The 15264-nt window shown below is 46.3% G+C and overlaps 1 protein-coding gene across 1 annotated transcript in view; it reads right to left on the bottom strand.

Annotated features, from left to right (window-relative positions):
• Positions 1-15264, bottom strand: part of LOC311242862 (uncharacterized protein) — a gene marked incomplete at its 3' end in the record, with an annotated part of 37644 nt that overhangs the window by 18864 nt on the left and 3516 nt on the right. The gene's annotated exons all lie outside the window — the stretch shown is intronic.

The following is a 15264-nucleotide window of genomic DNA, read 5'->3' as shown; positions in this document are numbered from 1 at the left end:
TTAGAGCATCTCAAAAGGAGCAGCATTTTCTTCTTTTGAAATTATTTATCTACTCACTCACACTCACATGGCGCCATTGCAGTTTTTGGATCCTTGTAACACACAGCAAGTTAGCCATTACAGCTCTCATAGCCTTCTCCCAAACAACTGAAGTCAATAGGGTCCATTTCTTTATAGTTCCAAAACGAGCATTTTTTAACCCAATGGAGGCCAAATGGAGGCCTCCATTTAACCCAATGGAGGCCAAACCCGATATAAGTCGGGTTAACTCGCCAGCGGTTGGGCGCCAGACCAGAGATATCTCAGGTTTTGGTAATTTATTCTTTTATTCAATATTTTTATTAATTATTCATCTGGGGACCTTGGCGTTACCATAGGGAATGAGTCTGAGATCGCCAAAGTGCAATACCGGCCGCATCCAGCTAGACGGTATGGAGCACCCTTTGATATCTTGTATGTGCGTCGATGATATGTCTCCAGGCGGACTTTTCTTTGTCGGGCGAATTAAGCGGTTATAACAATCGGATTAAGATGCATCAAATGCTCCCGATGCATGATGTGTGGTGGATTATGTTGGCGACACGATGGACATCAATACTTGGAATCGCGATCAGATAAGTGCAATATTCTTTTTGGGGTACATCCTAGTAAAGGTAAGGACTATATGATATCAATCCTGCGTTGATCCAACCATGTCTTCACCTCAATCTGAACGTGTGTGTGTAACGTTACTCCACAACGTATGCCGTTGGTGACGATCAAAGCATCAAAAAACGTAATACCGGTAACTAGATTTGATTTGAGAATAGTAGCGTGTCCAGGCAAGAAACGGCAACGGTTATAGTAGAATTGACGTATAAGGCTATAACTCAGCATTTCGGGAATTACCCCAGACCGATCTAAAAATATACTTATATTCACCACGGTATAACACACGAATGTATGCATGGAAAAATTATCTCTTTTTTGCATCTTGACCGGAAGAAAGTCACTGTCAAATGACCATAGTATTGTATCCATGGCTAGAATATAGAATATAGATTTAGCTCTACAAACAAGGTGACACACTTATCTTTTAAAGCGTTGGCCTAGCTACAACCGTCTAATGGCTGGCGCTGAATGAGTTAAAATCCCAATTCAATTAATTTGTCCCTTTTACAACATGTTTTAAAAAATAATTAGAAGCTGCGTCTATAGTCATTGATTTTGCGGTTACCACAGGTGCAGTTTTGTTTTTCTTTTCATCATAATCTGCAATCATAAATCAGTAATGTGCAAAAAATATGTGGCGGCGTGGTTGGGGTAAATAAATAATATTCCTGACACTGTCGTTCGGGGATATAGTAAGCATGTAATTTAGTGGTGTGAGTCTACATGATTTAGTGGTGTGACTGAGACTACATGATTTAGTGGTATGACTGAGACTACATGATTTAGTGGTGTGAGTATACATGCTTTAGTGGTGTGAGACTACATGATTTAGTGGTGTGAGTATACATGCTTTAGTGGTGTGACTGAGTCTACATGATTTAGTGGTGAGACTGAGTCTACATGATTTAGTGGTGAGACTGAGTCTACATGATTTAGTGGTGAGACTGAGACTACATGATTTAGTGGTGTGACTGAGTCTACATGATTTAGTGGTGAGACTGAGACTACATGATTTAGTGGTGAGTCTACATGATTTAGTGGTGTGACTGAGTCTACATGATTTAGTGGTGAGACTGAGACTACATGATTTAGTGGTGTGACTGAGTCTACATGATTTAGTGGTGAGACTGAGTCTACATGATTTAGTGGTGTGACTGAGTCTACATGATTTAGTGGTGTGACTGAGACTACATGATTTAGTGGTGAGACTGAGTCTACATGATTTAGTGGTGTGAGTCTACATGATTTAGTGGTGTGAGTCTACATGATTTAGTGGTGTGACTGAGTCTACATGATTTAGAGGTGTGACTGAGTCTACATGATTTAGAGGTGAGTCTACATGATTTAGAGGTGTGAGACTACATGATTTAGAGGTGTGAGTCTACATGATTTAGAGGTGCGAGTCTACATGATTTAGAGGTGTGAGACTACATGATTTAGTGGTGTGAGTCTACATGATTTAGAGGTGAGTCTACATGATTTAGTGGTGTGAGTCTACATGATTTAGAGGTGTGAGTCTACATGATTTAGAGGTGTGAGTCTACATGATTTAGAGGTGTGAGTCTACATGATTTAGAGGTGAGTCTACATGATTTAGTGGTGTGAGTCTACATGATTTAGTGGTGTGAGTCTACATGATTTAGAGGTGTGAGTCTACATGATTTAGAGGTGTGAGTCTACATGATTTAGAGGTGTGAGTCTACATGATTTAGAGGTGTGAGTCTACATGATTTAGGGGTGTGAGTCTACATGATTTAGTGGTGTAAGTCTACATGATTTAGTGGTGTGACTGTGAGTCTACATGATTTAGTGGTGTGACTGTGAGTCTACATGATTTAGTCTACATGATTTAGTGGTGTGAGTCTACATGATTTAGTGGTGTGAGTCTACATGATTTAGTGGTGTGAGTCTACATGATTTAGAGGTGTGAGTCTACATGATTTAGTGGCAAGTCTACATGATTTAGTGGTGTGAGTCTACATGATTTAGTGGCGAGTCTACATGATTTAGTGGCGAGTCTACATGATTTAGTGGTGTGAGTCTACATGATTTAGTGGCGAGTCTACATGATTTAGTGGCGAGTCTACATGATTTAGTGGTGTGAGTCTACATGATTTAGTGGTGTGAGTCTACATGATTTAGTCTACATGATTTAGAGGTGAGTCTACATGATTTAGTGGTGTGAGTCTACATGATTTAGTGGTGTGAGTCTACATGATTTAGTGGTGTGAGACTACATGATTTAGTGGTGTGAGACTACATGATTTAGTGGTGTGAGTCTACATGATTTAGTGGTGTGAGTCTACATGATTTAGAGGTGTGAGTCTACATGATTTAGTGGTGAGTCTACATGATTTAGTGGTGTGACTGAGTCTACATGATTTAGTGGTGTGACTGAAACTACATGATTTAGAGGTGTGAGTCTACATGATTTAGTGGTGTGAGTCTACATGATTTAGTGGTGTGAGTCTACATGATTTAGGGGTGTGACTGTGAGTCTACATGATTTAGTCTACATGATTTAGTGGCGAGTCTACATGATTTAGAGGTGTGAGACTACATGATTTAGTGGTGTGAGTCTACATGATTTAGAGGTGTGAGTCTACATGATTTAGTGGTGTGAGTCTACATGATTTAGGGGTGTGAGACTACATGATTTAGGGGTGTGAGTCTACATGATTTAGAGGTGAGTCTACATGATTTAGGGGTGTGAGTCTACATGATTTAGAGGTGAGTCTACATGATTTAGGGGTGTGAGACTACATGATTTAGGGGTGTGAGACTACATGATTTAGTGGTGTGAGTCTACATGATTTAGTCTACATGATTTAGTGGCGAGTCTACATGATTTAGGGGTGTGAGACTACATGATTTAGCGGTGTGAGTCTACATGATTTAGAGGTGTGAGACTACATGATTTAGCGGTGTGAGTCTACATGATTTAGAGGTGAGTCTACATGATTTAGTGGTGTGAGACTACATGATTTAGGGGTGTGAGTCTACATGATTTAGAGGTGAGTCTACATGATTTAGTGGTGTGAGACTACATGATTTAGTGGTGTGAGTCTACATGATTTAGAGGTGAGTCTACATGATTTAGTGGTGTGAGACTACATGATTTAGCGGTGTGAGTCTACATGATTTAGAGGTGAGTCTACATGATTTAGTCGTGTGAGACTACATGATTTAGTGGTGTGAGACTACATGATTTAGCGGTGTGAGTCTACATGATTTAGAGGTGTGAGTCTACATGATTTAGGGGTGAGTCTACATGATTTAGTGGTGTGAGTCTACATGATTTAGAGGTGAGTCTACATGATTTAGTGGTGTGAGTAGGGCTGGGCGATATGACGATATTATATAAATATCGGGTACAGTTCATTAACGATACACTTTTTTAACGTATCGTGGATATCGTGATGTTTTGCCCAAGAGGATTGTGTCGCGTCAATCTGGTCCACCCCGTTCAAACTTTTGAACAACGCCGCTCCCACACACACACTACTGCATCAAAGTTAGTTAGTACTTATGATTAACAAAGGCATTCGTTTTGTGGCATCAACATTATATAGTTACACGTTATATAGTTACACATCAGCGTATTTACCCAAACATAGCAACGTCCGATGACGACATAGATAGCAAGCGTTACTGTTCATATCTCAGTCCGTGCCGAGTTGTGCGTGCCCATTCTGCGGTCTGTTAATAAAGTTTTCAATCAGACAGATGTATGGAAAGGCTTTTATTATAACATTTGTTGCAGTAAAATCATTATGCCTCGTTGTCATGCTGCGGTGCGCTAGTAATCACTCGTCGGCTGCGGTGAGCTGTTGTTGTTGTCGTTGAGCTGAGCTCTCGTTAAAATCAAGGAGGGCATTCAGGAAGTAAAAAAACAATAGCGCTGCTTGCCGATTGGTGCTAAGAACAGCAGGGCGGGTACAATCGGTGTGACGTAATTGGCAGACTCGACTGTCAATCAAAATTATTCTGAACGTTATTAACGATTGCAGAATGGGTACAATACAGTACAGCTCAATACAACAACAGTGGACTGACTGGAGGATGAAGACCAGAAAAAGACTTTCGGCTTTTTTACATAAGGGTCCTCCATTTTCAATTCATCAAAACATTTAGAGACATACAAATATACAGTAGTTTCATAAAAATGCTAAAATCCTATTGATTGATTTAAAACTTTATTAACATATTGCAGAATGGGTACAGTACAGCTCAATACATACAATTGTTAAGGGGATGCAGACCAGCGAAAGACTTTCGTCTTGTTTACATCAGGGTCCCCCATTTTCAATTCATCATATTTCATATCTAAATCATATAATATCTCATTGCTAAATATATGCAATATATAATCTAATAATCCAATAATCTAAATCTAATATATAATATAAAAATGCTAAATGCATGGGTATTTTATTTTGTCTTTAATGTTAGCTTGCAAACTCAAATACTGTCTTGGTAAGCCTCATAATGAATTGTTTGGGGAAAAAAAGAAAAACATCGTGATGCGTATCGTGTATCGCCGAAAGGTCAGAAAATATCGTGATATCATATTTAGGCCATATCGCCCAGCCCTAGGTGTGAGTCTACATGATTTAGAGGTGAGTCTACATGATTTAGTGGTGTGAGTCTACATGATTTAGAGGTGAGTCTACATGATTTAGTGGTGTGAGTCTACATGATTTAGAGGTGAGTCTACATGATTTAGTGGTGTGAGTCTACATGATTTAGAGGTGAGTCTACATGATTCAGAGGTGTGAGACTACATGATTTAGGGGTGTGACTGAGTCTACATGATTTAGAGGTGTGAGTCTACATGATTTAGAGGTGAGTCTACATGATTTAGTGGTGTGAGTCTACATGATTTAGAGGTGAGTCTACATGATTTAGTGGTGTGAGTCTACATGATTTAGAGGTGAGTCTACATGATTTAGAGGTGTGAGACTACATGATTTAGAGGTGTGAGTCTACATGATTTAGTGGTGAGTCTACATGATTTAGAGGTGAGTCTACATGATTTAGGGGTGTGAGACTACATGATTTAGAGGTGAGTCTACATGATTTAGTGGTGCGAGTCTACATGATTTAGAGGTGTGAGTCTACATGATTTAGTGGTGTGAGTCTACATGATTTAGGGGTGTGAGACTACATGATTTAGAGGTGTGAGTCTACATGATTTAGTGGTGTGAGTCTACATGATTTAGTGGTGTGAGTCTACATGATTTAGAGGTGTGAGACTACATGATTTAGTGGTGTGAGTCTACATGATTTAGAGGTGTGAGACTACATGATTTAGTGGTGTGAGTCTACATGATTTAGGGGTGTGAGTCTACATGATTTAGAGGTGTGAGTCTACATGATTTAGAGGTGTGAGTCTACATGATTTAGTGGTGTGAGTCTACATGATTTAGTGGTGTGACTGAGTCTACATGATTTAGTGGTGTGACTGAGTCTACATGATTTAGTGGTGTGACTGAGTCTACATGATTTAGTGGTGTGACTGAGTCTACATGATTTAGAGGTGTGAGACTACATGATTTAGGGGTGTGACTGAGTCTACATGATTTAGAGGTGTGAGACTACATGATTTAGTGGTGTGAGTCTACATGATTTAGTGGTGTGACTGAGTCTACATGATTTAGAGGTGTGAGACTACATGATTTAGCAGTGTGAGTCTACATGATTTAGAGGTGTGAGACTACATGATTTAGCAGTGTGAGTCTACATGATTTAGAGGTGAGTCTACATGATTTAGGGGTGTGAGACTACATGATTTAGTGGTGTGAGTCTACATGATTTAGTCTACATGATTTAGTGGTGAGTCTACATGATTTAGAGGTGTGAGACTACATGATTTAGTGGTGTGAGTCTACATGATTTAGGGGTGTGAGTAGGCCTGCCACGATAACACATTTTGCTGGGCGATTAATTGCCCCCGAAAATATCGCGATAAGCGATATTATTGCGACCGGTTAGAGAATTTTTTTTGAGAAATTTATTTCCCAAAACTTTTATTTTGAAGCCCACCGCTCCGTCTTTTCCGGTTTTAGACTTTTATTTTGAAGCCCACCGACCGGACCGGAAGTATTGTTGTGATTATCCTAAGCAGAACATATGAGCCGACAACTTGTCTCGTCCGGTTGTTTTTGAGCTAATAACAAATGTTGAGATTGTTGGTGAACAACTAACTTTAGGTTAGTTTTAACGTTAGCTACTAACGTTAGATGCAGCTACTACAGGCAATCAACGATGAGGAGGAAGCGTCAAAGCAGTATATAATAGAATAGCTGTGGTGCGTAAGCACTGCAGCACGACTCGAAACTACCGGAGTGTTATAATAAATTAATTCATGTTTAACTTGTCCCCGTGTCCAGTCCTTTGACTAGCCCCACCCGTTCATTGTAAACAATGATGCATGTAATTGTATTAACGTTATTCTGTGTTGTACTTGTAGCTATGCTATACGTTGTATTTCGTTTGTTAGTTATTTAGCTAATGTTGTTGGCATGGAATGAGAATCAACGCTCTATCTTTCATCTTTATTTAGCAGTCCAGTTTCTCCGGGCAGTAGCGAGTAACTACTTGGGTCTAAAAATAGCTAACGTTACACTACAAATAATGCTACTTGGTTAAAAGGAGCAACACTATTGAGAAATGTAGTTAAGCTGTGGCGTTGCCCCACGGAGCTCCCGTGCTGTACTCTAGTAACGTCAGCGGCCCGCCTCCCAACACGGACAGTGACTGACAAGCGGCACTGGTTCCGCCTCATTAAAACAAACGCGCAAATAGCAATTAATCGCGCCCGTCAAAATCATTGCATTCATTTTAATTATCGCAGCAATTAATCGATTTATTGCTTATCGCGGCAGGCCTAGGTGTGAGTCTACATGATTTAGAGGTGAGTCTACATGATTTAGGGGTGTGAGACTACATGATTTAGTGGTGTGAGTCTACATGATTTAGTGGCGAGTCTACATGATTTAGAGGTGTGAGTCTACATAATTTAGTGGCGAGTCTACATGATTTAGTGGTGTGAGACTACATGATTTAGAGGTGCGAGTCTACATGATTTAGTGGTGAGTCTACATGATTTAGTGGCAAGTCTACATGATTTAGTAGTGTGAGTGTTGTGAAGGGCCAGATTAAACCGAATATATATATTTATTTATATATATATATTTAATTGTATTTGTATATTCTCTAATATTCCCTGATATCCCTTGTATATTCCTTGTACCATATGCATTGAATATCCATTCTAGCCTACTGAACATCCCATAATAGTCTCCATTCTACTATTGGTCGAGACCTTGGTGCCAGGCTGCCATACCCCCCAGACCCAGTTCAAACGTACCGCTCAACATGTACGAACAAGTCCTAGTTCCGCGTAGGAATCTGGCTACCGCACCACTAATGGTACTATTTGTTCATAGTGCGTATATATACTGCGCTACTAAAGTAGGACTTCCCTTTTAGTCCAGTTTCTTACCCTCCAATAGAGTGACAGACGTAAAGCCTCCCCGCGACGCCACGTGTGGGAGTAAGGCCAAGTTCGGCCTACCATCGGTATTGAGACATCGTGTATATTAATATTTGTAATATAATATTTAATTCATATTTGGCACTATATCGTCGAGTTGGACGTAGTCTATTAAGCTAATAATAGTCTATTCATATGTAGTGCTTCGTGCGGTGAGAATACTATCGTAGTCAGCACCCCCATCGTTTCGGGTAGAACTGGCTGCTTATCCAGGGTGGCCGACCCCATGTGAGGCTGCACCCGAGGAGCCCCAGAGCCGACGAGCGAGTGGACCTGCATACCGGATTATTCTACCGACGACAGCCCGCCTTCCCAGGCACGGATTATGCTTTGTATACAGTGATTATTCTATGGATAAAGACCAACACTGCCGTGTGTTGGAAACCCCCCCCCCGGAGAGGACGACAGGTGAGGAGACGCTCTACACGACGAGGTCGCTTCACGTCTCTCCATCGTGGACCGGAGGAAGCCGGCCCACAGAGAGTCCAACTGCTTTCATCTGTGGATCGAGGATCGCTGAGGCACCGAGCCGCACAACCGTGGGTTCTCCCAGGATACCCTCGGCCAGACGGATACAGCCAGACTCTACCCCCCCCCCCCCTTCTCCAGTTGTCTTACAAGCGACCGGAATTCCCCCCTAGTGTATCCAGTTCTATAATCATTAAAGTATCATTGCTATTATTCCTTAAATATTCCAGGTTGTATATTTACCGCCTGCGCCACCAGAGATTGGACGTTCTCTATTGATATACCAACGAATACTCATTTGCCATAAAAGTGCATCCTATTTCAAATCATAAATGTAATTAAGTGATTGCTCTACATACCTTTTGCTATGTATTAATTATTATTAAACGCAGACTTTCGACTTGGTACATTTGTGTTGGATCGTTTCATCTACGTGGGAGTGTTTACCATAATTATTTATGCCTAGTACTGGGTGGCCAGAGTCTAAAGTACAAGAGGTAGTGGTAGTAAGTATCATATCTAACAATACAGTCAGGGAATTGTACCCCTCAGTTACAATTGGTCCTTCGAGCCGGATGGTAATTAGTGTAATATTAATATAGTGTTATTAATATTGAAATGGCCTATGATGAACACTCCACGAAACGATCCTCCTAACCAACGCCCGCAGCGCGAACGACGGCTCCCTCAGTACTTAGAGGCTTACGCTGTCAGTCAACAACCTAGTCTTCTACTAACAGTAAACGCGGTAAAACTAGAAAGTAAAAGTATGTCTAACCCCAACGCCCAGACTACCCCGACCATAGAGGCCCCTACGGGTTCTAATGTAACTGACCAAGCTCACGGTGGGGACCAGTGGGAACCAGACATGACTTCACACCCCGCCAGTACTGAAGAAGTAGTCCCCGATGAGTCCCGGGAGGAATACAACGCTACCGAGAGAGAACTCGGCACGGAAGAAGACGGGGAGAGCACCGTGGAGATAGAGCTCCAAGGCTCCGCAAGGAGTACCCCGAGGGAAGGCTCCCCTATACAACCGCCTTCTCCCAGCGAGGCAGAGAGGACCCTACAGCAGGCCTTCCTCATCAGCCTGAACGCCGCTGCTGAACGCGACCGACTGCAGATCCAGCAGCGGAGCGAAGAAGAGCATATACGTCTAGAAATAAGACGCATTCAGATGGAAGAGAATGTGGCCCGAGACCGAGCAGACAGCCAGCGAGCAGCTGCTGGTGCTCTACGGGACGCAGAGCGCGACAGACAGCAAGCGCAACTAATAGAACAGCTGATCAGACGGACAACACCCTCTCCCTCCGCCAGAGGCTCCAGGAACTCGTCTAGACACACCTCCAGGGCGGCATCCCCTAGCCGAGTAAACAACCCTGAACTTGACCAACAGACGAGGTCTATACCCCCCACAGACCACCTCCCCCCACCGGTCCAAGCGAGACCTAGCAACCGGGAAGGAGCAGCATATCCTGTGGAGAGGCTAAACCAGAGACTACAAGCACTGGATGACCTAACTGAAGACGAAGGGGAAGAGGAGGAGAACCACGCCCGACGACAGCACAGTACTCTACCGGACCAGGAGGTCCGGTACAGCCCAGGCTATACTCCCGCGGAGCTGCGCTACAGACCCCCGACTCTATACACGGGTGAGCACGACGCACGACCCGCACCGAGGAACAGCACCTGGACAAGCGGGCCATGGTACACTGCCGGTACCAGCCCATACCAAGGAGCGGGAGGAGACTCGCCTAGGAGGCCTCTCCCCCAACGCTCGCCGATGTATCCACAGTCAGCGTCATACATTGGCACGCCTATGGTACCCGACTTCACCCAAGAGAACCGGGCCCAGTATACAGAACTCCGCATGTGTCTGGAGACCATGTTGGTGGATGTATTGGATGAACGCCATAAATACGCCATCCTACTGAAGCACTTAAAGGTACCCCGCGCACATAATATAGCGCTCGCCTACGCGACTTCCACCACCCCATACACAGCAGCGCTGGTAGCATTGGACCAGAGGTATGGGCGCATATGGGATTACGTGATCCAGGAGATCCGACACATCGACCGCTTACCCCCAGCAATAGACAATCGAGCACTGGACGACCTGTCCATCAGAGTGCAGTCCCTGGTAGGGATGTTGGGAGCGCAGAGAGAGAAGGGGAGGCATGAACTTTACGCCAACTCAAATGTGGAAAGGATCTTGGAGAAGCTGCCGCCCGCTCGACAGGAGCGTTTTAGGCGGCAGAGAGACCACCGAGACCCGAATGGCCCCGAACCGAACCTCCTCGATCTAGCAGACTTCCTGGCGAGAGAAGTCAGCAGCCTACGGCTAGATACATTCGGACGGAGCACCCCTGGCTCCAGAGAAGGAACCAGACGACTAAATGATGGAAGAAGATCGGTGACTGTGATGCACCAATCGGAGTCAGTACCGAGCAGCAGGAGCCACAGTACCCCCTCCAGAACGGAGAAGTGGAAGATAGTGTGCCCCTACTGTGAGAAAGAACACTGGCTAGCGCAATGTGACTCCTTCCCCAAGCTGAACGCGGAGGAAGCAAGTCAATGGATAAAGTCCAACAAGCGCTGTTTTCGCTGTGCGCGCTCACACATGGCAGCCGAATGCCGCTTAAAGAAAAGGTGCACCAAGTGCGATGGAGCCCATCTGGACATACTTCACGACAGTAACAGACGGCGCCCTTCACCCGCACCATCCAGCAGCAAAGCGAGCGTCATGTACATCGATCCCGCCAGCAGCAGTGGAGCTCGAGTACTCCTAAAAGTAGTGCGTGTGACACTAAGCTACCAGAATAAAGTCCTGGACACTTACGCCGTCCTCGATGACGGGTCAGAGAAGACCCTTCTGCTCGCCTCCGCTGCGGCCCAGCTAGGGCTGCGGGGAAGCGAAACCCAAATGACAATTCGGACAATAAGACGAGATTTGAAGACGATAAAGGGCGAGAATGTCTCATTCTCTATCGCAGCAAGCGGCCAGCCTGAGCGACGGTACCAGATTACAGACGCTTTCACCAGCCAAGAAATAGGACTGTCGCGGTACACATACCCCGTCGCCAAGCTGATGGAGAAATATGCACATCTGCGCAAGTTACCGATCCCGCTCATAGACAATGCTATGCCGACCCTGTTGATAGGCTCCGACCATGCAGACCTCATTGTCCCGATAGACCGGGTTCATACCGGACCCCGAGGCTGTCCTGCAGCAGTCGAGACCCGTTTGGGATGGACTCTCCAAGGCCCGCTCGCCAAATCTCTCAACCGAAGTACAGCCACTAGATGTCTCCACTCCCGAGTCACAGAGGGAGAAACCGCACTCCTGCAACACGTAGAGCGGCTATGGACCTTGGAACAAATGCCCTTTAAGAACGGAAAGAAAGACATTCGCTCTAAAGATGACATTTACGCCATTCACCTCCTCGAGACAGGGACCAAGAGAGTCCCGGTCAACGGCGTGTTGAGATACGCCACGCCACTCCTGCGGCGAGAAGGAATGCCTACTTTCCACGCCAAGACAGACGCCACAGAACGGTACCTGCTGAACACGGAGCGGCGCTTAGCCAAGAACCCCGCCCAAGAGAGTGTATACCGCGCTGAGATTGAGAAGCTCATCACAGCGGGACACGTCACAAAGATGGACATTAAAGAGGCTGACCAGACCACTGAATCGTGGTACGTGCCTCACCACAAGGTCCATCACAACGGTAAAGACTGCATAGTATTTAACTGCAGCTACCAGATCGGATCCCAAAATCTGAATAAAGAGTTACTGCCCGGTCCCACACTCGGCCCCTCCCTACTCGGCGTTCTACTCCGCTTCCGCCAGGAAAAGGTGGCCATCAGCGGGGACATTAAAGGAATGTTCCTGCAGGTGAGATTAGTAGAGGAGGACAAGCCCCTGTTACGGTTCCTATGGAGAGAGAAGCCAGGAGATGAGCACCCAGCCATCTACCAATGGGAAGTCCTCCCCTTCGGAACGACGTGCAGCCCCTGCTGTGCTACATTTGCACTACAGAAATATGTAGCAGAGGACCCAGCAGCGGACGAAGAGGTCCGACACAGCGTAAAGAACAGCTTCTACGTAGACAACTGTCTACAAAGCCTTTCAACCCAGGAAGAAGCCGAGGCTCTCCTGATTAAACTCCGCGCCTCATTGATCAAAGGCGGCTTTGATCTCAGGCAGTGGGCCAGCAGCGATCCGCAAGTACTGCGCAGCCTCTCCCCCGAGGACAAGGCAGCCAGCAGCGAGACCTGGATGGCTACAATCCCGGGAGAAGCCCAGGAGATGACCCTGGGATTGGTGTGGCGATTCAAAACAGATTCGCTTCACTACAGACACAAGCCCCTGACTACGGAGCAGGGAAGGCCGGCGGCGGCGCCGACCACCAGACGGAGTGTGTACACAACACCCGCCCGACAATATGACCCGCTAGGATGTATTCTACCGTACACCACCAGGGCAAAAATGATTGTACGAGCATTGTGGGACAAGGACCAGGGCTGGGACGACCCCATTCCCGCACACCTTGCATCCACCTGGAGAGAGTGGGAGATGGAGCTCCACTCACTCCCAGGCGTTAATATGCGCCGAAGCTACTTCCCACCCACGGTGAGGCCAGAGACATGTAAAATGGACTTACACGTCTTCAGTGACGCCTCAGAGGTCGCATACGGATCAGTAGCCTACTTGCGGGCCCAAGAAGAGGGGGGAGAGATCTACACAGCATTTGTCCTCGCCCGCTCGAGAATAGCCCCACGCAAGCAACAATCTATCCCACGTCTAGAGCTCTGCGCAGCCCTAGCCGGAGCGCACCTAGCCACGCTCATCCAACGTGAGCTCACCATACCGGTGTCTAGAACAATCCTGTGGTCAGATTCCACGACAGTACTCGCCTGGATCAAATCGGACTCATGCAAGTACAAAGTCTTCGTGGGAGTCAGAGTCACCGAGATTCAAGACTTAACCGAAGAGTTAACCGGAGAAACAGAGTGGCGCTACGTTGATACAAAACAGAACCCAGCTGACGTCATCACCCGGGAAATGCCCCTAGATGACCTCACCCGTCGCAATGTCTACAGTGACGGCCCAGCATTCCTAAAGCTCCCGGAAGGAGAGTGGCCCACGCCTATCCCGAGGGAAGCAAGTCAAGAGGAGGCTGAGAATAAGAAACCTATGTTCTGTGGATTGAGCACTGTTATCTCCGCAGACCCCAACATAGATGATTGCACTACCATAGAGAGTGCACAACAAAGGACATTCCTGCGGCACCACCCGGAGTGTAAGTCCCCCGCTGAAATGTCAGCAGCTAACTACGAGGAAGCAGAATTGCTTCTACTGCAGCGAGCCCAGAGAGACTCGTTCCCCGATGAATTGGCCTGTCTACAGGGAGGAAAGCCCGTCCCATCCGACAGCAGATTAATTCATCTGGCCCCCGAGAGCGACGCTCATACCCTCATCAGAGTGGGTGGTCGCCTACGCAGAGCCCCCAATCTACCGGATGACATTAAATACCCGATCGTATTGAACAGCCGACACAAGGTCACAGAGCTGATTATAAAGAAATACGATGAGGATGTACATCACGCAGGAGCAGAAAGAGTCTTCGCGGAGATCAGACGTCGTTACTGGATCCTACAAGGAAGAGAGGCGGTACGACGCTTCCAGCGAACATGTCTAGACTGCCGCAAGTGGCGCGCGCAGCCCAGCATACCAAGGATGGCTGACCTTCCTCCATGTCGCCTCCGAATCGGTGACAAGCCATTCCACTCAACGGGTATGGACTGCTTTGGCCCGCTGCACATAAAGAAAGGAAGAGGAACCGAGAAGCGGTGGGGTATTGTATTCAAATGCATGACCACCAGAGCGATACACATCGAGCTTGTCCCGACCATGAGCACAGACTCATTCCTTATGGCCTTCCGTAGATTCACATCACGGAAAGGAAGACCGTCTACACTATTGTCCGATCATGGGACAAACTTCAAAGGCGGCGAAAGAGAGCTGAGAGAGAGCTTCCAAGCTATGGGCCCAGAACTTAAGACCCACCTCGCTCCAGCACAGATTGACTTCCAATTCAACCCCCCAAACGCACCCCACTTCGGTGGTACTTGGGAACGGGAAGTGCGTTCCATAAAGACAGCCCTGTACGCAGTACTTGGGGCCCAGACTGTGGCGGAAGAAGTCCTAATGACAGTCCTCACGGAGATTGAGGGAGTATTGAACTCTAAGCCCCTCGGCTACGTCTCCAGCGATGTGGCGGATATCGACCCAGTTACCCCCAACACACTCCTGATGGGGCGGCTAGATCCCGCGTTACCCCAGACAATGTACCGGCCTGAAGAAGCGAACGGCCGACGAATGTGGAGGTACAGCCAAGTATTAGCCGACAAGTTTTGGAGCAGTTTCCTACTGCACTACCTACCGTCTCTACAGACCCGCCAGAAGTGGGTAAAGGAGAGAGACAATTTGACAGAAGGAACAGTCGTCATGATTATTGATCAATCACTGCCCAGAGCTATGTGGCCGGCCGGCCGCGTAAGCAAAGTGATCACCGGTGCCGACG

This window comes from Notolepis coatsorum, assembly GCF_963971535.1.
Source record: "Notolepis coatsorum genome assembly, chromosome: 1".
In the NCBI taxonomy this organism is placed as follows: domain Eukaryota; kingdom Metazoa; phylum Chordata; class Actinopteri; order Aulopiformes; family Paralepididae; genus Notolepis; species Notolepis coatsorum.
This window is presented reverse-complemented; position numbering and strand designations above follow the sequence as displayed.